At 54.9% G+C, this 8947-nt stretch overlaps 1 long non-coding RNA gene across 1 annotated transcript; it reads right to left on the bottom strand.

Moving 5' to 3' along the window:
* Nucleotides 1–383: 383 nt before the first annotated feature.
* LOC136399694 (uncharacterized) lies at nucleotides 384–8001 on the bottom strand. Its single transcript, XR_010750194.1, has 3 exons — nucleotides 7862–8001; nucleotides 2046–2345; nucleotides 384–778 (listed from the first exon to the last, which is right to left on the bottom strand). It is a non-coding gene; the product is annotated as an uncharacterized lncRNA (long non-coding RNA).
* Nucleotides 8002–8947: the final 946 nt, after the last annotated feature.

Genomic DNA, 8947 nt, shown 5'->3' with positions numbered 1-8947 from the left:
CCCAACGGGAGCATAGCCCCAATGCTGTGAAGAGATTTCATAACTGAGGGATGAGAAGATGGATTTTTTTTTTTTTTTTTTGTATTTCTCTGAAGCTGGAAACGGGGAGAGACAGTCAGACAGACTCCCGCATGCGCCCAACCGGGATCCACCCGGCACGCCCACCAGGGGGCGACGCTCTGCCCAACAGGAGGCAATGCTCTGCCCCTCCGGGGCATCGCTCTGTTGTGACCAGAGCCACTCTAGCGCCTGGGGCAGAGGCCAAGGAGCCATCCCCAGCGCCCGGGCCATCTTTGCTCCAATGGAGCCTTGGCTGCGGGAGGGGAAGAGAGAGACAGAGAGGAAGGAGAGGGGGAGGGGTGGAGAAGCAGATAGGTGCTTCTCCTGTGTGCCCTGGCCGGGAATCGAACTCGGGACTTCTGCACGCCAGGCCGACGCTCTACCACTGAGCCAACCGGCCAGGGCCAAGAAGATGGATTTAAAAAAAATTATATTGATTGATTTTAGTGAGAGAGGAAGAGAGACAGAAACATCAATCTGTTCCTGTATGTGCCCTGACCAGGTATTGAACCTGCAACCTCTGTGCTTGGGGATGACACTCTACCCAACCGAGCTATACAGCCAGGGCGAAGAGATGGATTTTGTAGCCTGGACCTTCAGACTTTAGACTTCAGATTTTCCATCATTCATTCATTCATTCACCCATTCCTTGACTGATTCACTCGTCCCACATATCCGCGAGTCACTGGCTCACTCCTCTGTTCACTGAATGTTGGCTCTGGGAGAGGGAGGGGTAAGATTAATAAAATTCTGTTTTGCCCTAGCAGAATTTGCCCTTCAGGGCTTAGCTCAGGTGCCACCTCCTTCAGGAAGCCTTCTCTGACTTACTCTGCAGAGGACCCACAGGCTCCTGGGCTTTCCTCAGTATTATTATCTTCCCCTGTGCCCGCTTCTTTTATAAACTGGGAAGTGTTTTTGACGGAATTCTTAGTATACTGTTAGTGCTCAATCAATGCTTAATGAAGTACCCTGTTGCGCTGGGCCTCCTGAGCACTCTCGAAGCTCCCTGCTTTCTGCTGCTTTCTCTCCTCACTCCAGCCAGGATTCTCTGATGTCTGGGCAGAGCCCAGGGGCCTCCCACACCGCCCAAAGGCCTTCCTATCCCCTTGGGGGAGTAGAAACTCCCTGGGCACTGGGGTCATGGTTGGCAGGGCTGGATTCACTCCTGCCTGCCCCGGGAGGGAGGGAACTGGGCTGGTCCTGGCCCAGCAACCGACAGCAGCCTCTTCCTTTGCTGGCTGAATGTTTGTTTTCAAATTCCTGAGGTCTTCGTCACCCCCACTCCTGTCCCTACCGGGCCCCTGGCCTGCCTTTGCTTCCTTCCTTCCCTTGCTTGACCAGGCTGGTCTGCAGGGTGGGGTGCCAGGCCAAGCCTCTCTCTCTCCCGCTGCCCATCAGCCGGGGCCAGGGCCTTCAGCTGACTGCCTGGGGAAGCCCCGGAGACTGGTGGGAGATGAGACAGAGACCTCAGGGGCCCTGCGCCCCAGGCCTCTGCCTGGGGTACAGTGGGGCCATCTCTTTTTGCTCTTCAGGGAACTGTGGTAAGGAACTTCAGGCTGGTAGCCAGGACCCTCCCAGGCTGGCTTTGCCGGGTGGGGGAAGCCCTGAGCTCAGGCAGGGCACACTCCCTTCAACAGCCCTGCTCCGGGCCCAGCACGCCCAGCACAGGTCAGGCCTAATTCAAGCTATCCCCAGCTGACAGTCTTGAACAACTAGGGTGATGAGTCTCAAATGTAACCTCTTGGGCATCAGAATCATCTGGAACAAGGACAGACTCCTGGGCCCATGCTCTGTATTTCTGGTCTGAGGTGGAGCCTGGGAATCCGAATCTTTCACAGCCACCCCCTCACCCACCCACGTGACCCCGATGCAGGTGGTCCAAACTGCTGACCCACAGCGGGGGGGAAAGCTTGACTAAGACAACGCTGGCTTAGACACACTTGGGATCTGAGCCAGCTCCACCACCGACCTGTCACGTGACTGACCTCGAGCTGCACTGTCCATCTCAGCAGGCTCTTACCGCAGGTGGCTATTGCAGTTTGAATTAATGAAAACGAAATAAAGTTGGAGTCAGTTCCTCAGGGACACTAGCCACATTTCAAGTACTCGGTAGCCACATGTGGCTAATGGCTTCCATATGGTGCAGAGCAGAGAGGGAACATCCATCCATCATTCGGCCCACAGACGGCTCTCGTGGTCGGCACTGTTCTCGAGTGTCAGCTCCACGAAGGCCGCAGTAATTGTCTGCTTCGGTCACTGCTGCCCACGGTGCAGTGCCTGGAATGCTGTTGGGGATCCATAAAGACTTTTTAATTTAATTTTTTACTGTGGTAAAATAAAGACTGGAAATTGACCATTTAACTGTTTTAAAGTATTCAGCTCAGTGGCATTAAGTACATTTGTGTTGTCATGCAACAATCACCACTAACTGCAGAACTTCTCGTCCCAAACTGGAACTCTGTTCCCATGAGACAATAACTCCCTGACTCCACGAGACAATAACTCTCTATCAATAAATATTTTTTGAATGAATGAGTGACCTTGGTCAAGTCGCTTCCTGCTCAGGGCTTTAGCTTCCTTATCTGAAGGAATGAGTATCATACTTGTGAGTTTGCTGTAAAGATTGAATGAGATAAAACCTGTGTTTAGCACCACCTCCGGCACAAAATAAGTGCTCATCAAATATTAGCTGTTACTGTATTGTTACCCCATCAGGAAGTCTGGGCTGAATGTCCCACCCCTCCTTGCATTCTGAACTCTGCATTCAAGTAAACAGAAACAGAGGGACCTTGCTGGTGTGAATCACACAGGCGTTTTTTGTTTTTCGTGTCTGGGGACCTAAGCCATTGCTGATCCTTTGTATCCCCAGGTGGGCTCGTTAGCCTGACAACCACTGCTTCACCAACAGCCTTTTCTGGCATCCAACACCCCCTGGAATGCGGAGAGAAGTTGCAAGGAAACCTCATAGATGATGCCAATATATAGATAGGAAGGCTGAGGCCCATGGTAACACAGAAACCCAGTGGCAGGCCAGGACTCAGAGCAGGGATTGGTTGGCACATGGTACTCATTCACTGAATGAATAGATGGATGGCCGGGTGGATGGCTGGATGCTGTCAGGTTGAGCCTCATTTTGCAGCTGAGGTTACAGGCTCAGGGAGGTTAAGTGAGGTGCTTGGTAAATATTTATGGAATTGATTGCATGGTGTCCGGGCACTCTGAACCCTTTAGTACCTTTCATCCTTGCTCCAAAGGACAGCCAGGACAGTTTCTTGTCCTGGGCAGGAAGTTTTCATGGTGGAGTAGAAAGAGAAGCTAACCTTTGGCGTCAGGAGGGAAAAGAAGAAATTTTTTGGCTTTGGAGTCAGACAGGCTCGGATCTGTCGTAGGTCTTGAGACAAGGGAGCAGTCTTGCTAAGCTCTTAAACTTTGTAAACTGGGGACCTTTTTAAGACACTATAAAAGCTGTGGCCTCCAGCCAGTGGTGAGCTGGTAAATGTTTAACAACCCGCTCTCTGAAAGAAAACAAAAAAACAAAACACCCAGGTTTGTATCATTTGCCGATTGCCGTGGTGTAAATTCTTCCGCTCACAGTTAATTTCAAGGACCAGTGAAACATGGCTCCCAAAATTCATGAAAATCTAACAGACTGCTTTCCTGGGGCCAGCCCATCACTGGGCAAGCCTCTATCTCTTTCTGGGCCTCACTTTTCTCATCTGTAAAGTGGGGGCTAATGGTTCCTGCCTGCAGGGCTGTTGTGAGGATGAAATAAATCACTTCTAGGCTCCCACCCAGAGGTGGGGAGAGCAGCAAGACTGGTGGAAAGTCACACCCTTGAGCCCCTGGTTGGGGCCAGTTTTCGGGTCCCAGAGGGCAGAAAGAAACAGCGCTGAGCTCCTGGGCAGCCTACCTTTCTTTTCTGACCCCTGGCCCAAGGTTTCCTGGGTTGCCTAGTGAAGGTGACCATGTACGCCCTGCCCTTCCCTTTGGGCCACTTCCAGAAGCCAACCTGGCAGGCGGGGCAAGGGAGGGCAGAGCAGCTCAGTGGTGATGACAGAGTTGCCCAAATCTGGAAAGACAGGCTCACCTGCCCCCGTCTGGCTGATCCCCTTCACTTACCTGGCTTAGCTTCCGGCACCACGGGAGGAGGAAGACATTCCCCTCTGTCACCCAGGCACGGACCCCCTGGGATCCCTATCCTTACCCCTCCTAGCCCTACATGAGTGCTAGCAGGACCTTGGGCACCTCAGGGACACTCCTTTGACAGTGGGGTATTGGATCATAGTGACATCCTCCCCTCTGCCTCTCTCCTCTTGGTTGTAGCATCTAAGGTGCTTGTACCCAGAGGACAGTGACCCTGGAAGTTAAGGGGAACTGGTCATGTTGGAAAGGGTCATTCTCATGTTGGGAGGAAAGACTGCATTTCTAGCCAGGGGTTCTAGAGATGAGAACACAATAAAATATTAGGAAGAAAGGCACCTAGTGGCAAAGACAAGCCTTCTGCTACAAAAGTGGGAAAAGTGAGGCCGGCAAGGAGAAAGTTCATGTACACAGTCACACAAGGACTCTGAGGCTTGTTCCCAGTCCCTGGGTGGCCCATCTCTCTTCTTTGCTACCTGGTAAGTATCAGAAGAGGCTGAGAGGGTGGGGGCCCAACAACGTGACTATTCTGGGGTCGGTGTGCCCAGCCAAGCCTGCGGTTTTCCAGGGGGTCTCTCACTACCAGTGAAGCAGACTGCCCTTCTGGAAGACCCAAGACACGAGGAGTGGCGTGGCCATGAGTCTGAGGGGTAGGTGATGCTGCCTGCAGGGACCTGGATCTGCCCAGCTCTCCCCCTAATTCTCGGTGTGGTCTCAGGCAAGTTCTGGTCCCTTTTGGCACCCATCTCTCTGGCTGCAGAATAGGTGGTTTGGATCAGATCAGTGGTTGAAAACTTGTTTTAAGCTACAGAACTATTTCTAGATGCTGGTATAGAAAGAAACGCAAGAGGGTGGATCTGGGGGAGACTGGGGCTTCGAGAGAGAGGACAGGAGGGTGCAGGCGTTGGGTCCTGGAGCCTCAGCTGCTCGGACACCCTGCGCTGTGGAGGGGACTCAGCCCTCCCCAGGGCAGAACTGCTGCTGGGCCCTGTGACACACACTGGGGACATCATCTGCAAAGAGCGTGGTATGCCTGAGCCCTGGGCTACACCCGAGGAAGGAGATGGTACCAGTCTTGACCCCTGAAAGCCAGAGAGAAAGAGATGTAGAGGAACAGAGGAGAGGGGAGATAGAAGAGACAGAAATAGAGCAAGACAGAGGGAAACAAACAGAGAGGCACAAAAAGGACAGAACTATTTGAAAACGCAATGGAGAGAAAAAGGGAGGGAGAGCTGGAGAGGAGGAGAGGAGACACATGTTTCCACTCAAAGTGCTTTTTTGTTTAAAATAAAACCCACCCAATAATCTCTGCTGCTGACGGTTGGCCGGAGCCCAGGCCCCAGGCGGAGTGTGACCACAGGCCTCCTGGCCCTCTGCCTGGGAAACTCAAGTAATGGCTGCCTGGGGCCCTGCTCTCGTCACCTCTGACACGGAGCCTGTCCCTTGGCTTGGGCCTGAGGGTCCCAGGAGAGACCCCCTGAGCAGGTCGCCTGAGGCCTCTCCCGCATGCCTCTCGAGGGGCTGCCCCTGCCAAAGCCTTGTGGCCATTTGGCTACAGCGACCAGCCACCATGAGGCCTGGAGTTGAGGACCAGGCAAAGGACTGCGGCCAGGGGGAGGGCCTGAGAAAGGACAGGCTCGGGATCATCTTCCCCTTGGGGCCTGGTCAGCAGGGTCCGGCATTCCCCAGAGACTCAGAGGCCCTCCACCCTTCCTCTCTAGGGACATATCCTAGGTCCCTGCAGCTCCAGGCCCAGGGCACTTGGTTGGGAGTGAGCTATGTGTCATGGGGACTGTGGAAGGTGTTGTGGGAAGAAGGGTGGGCAGGTAGGGGCCATGAGCTGCCTCCCATAACCCCTGGCTAGGCTTGCTCAGACCCCTCCTCACACACATGTGCACACACACACAAACACACACACATACACACCCACCTGTATTTTGCACTCAGGCCCTATATTTGATCTGCCCTAAGCCCCATGTACCCAGGCAAGAACGAAGGGAGTCTAATTGCAGCAGCACATTATAGAGCATCTGCTGGGCCCCAGGCACTGCCAGGCCCAGAATACGTCATCTCAGGTCATCCTCATACCCCATGAGGTCAGGCCATTATAATGTCCACTTTACAGATTATACAACTGAGGTTCAGAACAGTTAACACTCTTGGCCAAATCTCATGATAAGTGAGCTGTGGGATTTGAACCCAGGCATGCTTACAGCCCTCACACCCTGGGGTTGTGGGGAGCTTCTGGGGTGTGGGACACCCGGGCATCCCAGGGCCCATGGAGAGGGCACAGTCTACCCTCGGGCCCCGGCTCTTGTCCCTTCCGGAGCTGAGAGAGGCAGGTCTGAGAACAGCTGATCCCCTGGGTTTTGTTCTTGGCACAAAGGCGTCCGGATCCAGGCTTAGTGGTGAATAGTGAGGGGCCCGCAGTCCCCTCCCGTGGGTAGGCCTGGCAGGCTCTGCTCCTGCCTACTTCCCCGTGGCTGGGAGCCCTCAGCTTCCTATTCAGACCCTGGCTCAGCCACTGACAGGAGTATCAAAGGTGGGCAGATCTGGGGGGATTAACAGAGACAGTGAGAGGCTGGGGGGGGGAGCTGGGGCACTCACATGGGACTCCCTACTGTGTGCTGGGCAGTTCCTAATCTTATGCAGTCTTCGTGGTGACTGATGGGATGATGGAAAATGGAAGGCCAGAGAGGGGAAAGGAATTGCCCAAGGTCACACAGCAAGTCACAGGCAGAACCTGGGTGCAAATACAGGTGACCAGCTCCCAGTCAGGGCTTTTTTCAGGAAACAGGTTCCTCTGTGCTTAAGACACCCTGTTCTGTGGCTTCTTCCAGAGACAGAGGAAAGGACAAAGACAGACAGAGAGAGCAGGGTAAGACACACGGGGGCAGAGACAGGCGCAGACGGCAGTAGGCTTCTGTGAGAAGCTTCCCTCGACTGCTTGAGCTGGCCCCGGGCTGAGTGCTGGAGAGGCGCTGGCCCTGCCCTAGGCAATGTCTGGTCCAGTCCCCACCCAGAGCCTCCTGCAGCCAGGCCTGCCCCTGGGCAGTGTTTGGAGTGGGACCTGGGATCCTCACAGCCCTGGGACTGAGAGTGGCCCCAGGACAGAAGGGCTCACTAGTGACGGCTGTGGCAGGTGGGGTGGGGCATAGAGGATTGGAAGGGCAGCATGATGGGCAGTCGGGCTGTGCAGTGTGGCCTTGCTGTGTCCTCAAGGAGGTACAGATCCCTCTCTGGGCCTCTGTCTCCCTTTAAGGTCCCAGAACCCAAAGCTCTCCCTCATTCTGGGATGTGAGCTTGATAACTGAGGGTCTCCTTCACTGACCCTTTACGTGTGGCAGGCTGTGCTAAGCCCTGCGTTCTCTCTTCTAATCCTCACCGCAATTCCACCAGAAGGCTGCTGGTGTTTCCTCCCCTCTTGGTGGACGAGGAAACTGAGGCTGAGAGGCCTTTCTAAACCAAGGCCAGACAGCTTGTAAAGATGTCAGAGCCTCATGACTTCTCTCTGGCCCCCTCCCCTGCCCCAGGAGGCCAGGGCCTGGCTGAGGGCCGGACCCCAGCCTGCTGGCCGGAGGGCCTGGTGGCTGTGGGGAACTGAGACTTGGTTTGGGAACACCTCCCTCTCGGTGCCAAGGTGGCAGAGGAGGGTGCCTACCTGTTCCACTCCCAGTTGCAGGCCCAGCCACTGGTGATCCCAGGAATTCCGCCACATTCCTGTGGTGGGGGTGCGGCTGCCACCAGGAGCTCTGTTTGCCCAGGGCCTGGGCCTGTTGCTAAGCAAGCCCCGGCTCTGGGCCCTGAGTCAGCAGGCTGGGCAGCCCTGTCACTCCCAGAAATCCCTATCACCAGGAAGGTGGTGGCAGGAGCGGAAGAGGAAGCTCTACTTCCTTAGAAGGGGAGGGGTGTGCCGTGGGGCTCGCACCTGAGGACACAGGCTGGGAGCAGGAGAGGTCAGGAGGAAGTCTGCGTGGGGAAGCCAAGACACCCCCCAGAAAGAAATTGGGGGCAGTGAGTTCAGGCCCAGCATTTGAACTTCAGACTGAACGGGAGGCAACTGTTCTTTCTTAAGCGCCTTTCTGTGCCAGGCGCCGTGCCGACTGCTTTGCCTAGTCTCTTATCTCATATAATAAAGCTGACTCACTATCATTTTCCTCCACTGTTCATGTAGGGAAACTGAGGTGCAGCCAGGTCCTTAGTGGATACAGGGCACGGACGGGCCGTGACTCTGGTCCATGGTCACTATGCTAACCAAGGGCAGGTGGGACCCCTGTCCTACCAGGTTGGTCTGGCTGTGTGAGCCTGGACTCACCCTTCCCCTTAGCCTCGGTTTCCCAACTCTGCTGCACTCAGCTGAGGGTCTCTCCAAGCCCTGAGAATAAAGGGAAAGTGAAGGGCCCACAACTTCTTCCTCAGCGCTATCTGCTCTTGATTAGGAACAAGTCACTTCCCCTGACGGGTCTCACTTTGATCCGGCCAGACTTTGACCGCCTCGCATGCCTTCAGATTCCTTTATGGGCACTGCCCCTGGGCACCACGTCATACCACCCCACCCTGCTCTGGCATCCGGAGGGCACAGGGGGACATAACTCAGGAGAAACAAGAGGGCTGGGGACTTGGAGGGGTCTTGGAAGGTGGTCTTGTGGTGCCAGTTCTGCCCCTCCAGGGTCTTCCTTAGAACAGAATTGATGAGTTGTGGGCACCAAGTGCCAAGATGGGGAACGGGGATTGGCAAGGTGGGGTG

Source organism: Saccopteryx leptura, chromosome 3, assembly GCF_036850995.1.
Source record: "Saccopteryx leptura isolate mSacLep1 chromosome 3, mSacLep1_pri_phased_curated, whole genome shotgun sequence".
In the NCBI taxonomy this organism is placed as follows: Eukaryota; Metazoa; Chordata; class Mammalia; order Chiroptera; family Emballonuridae; genus Saccopteryx; species Saccopteryx leptura.
This window is presented reverse-complemented; position numbering and strand designations above follow the sequence as displayed.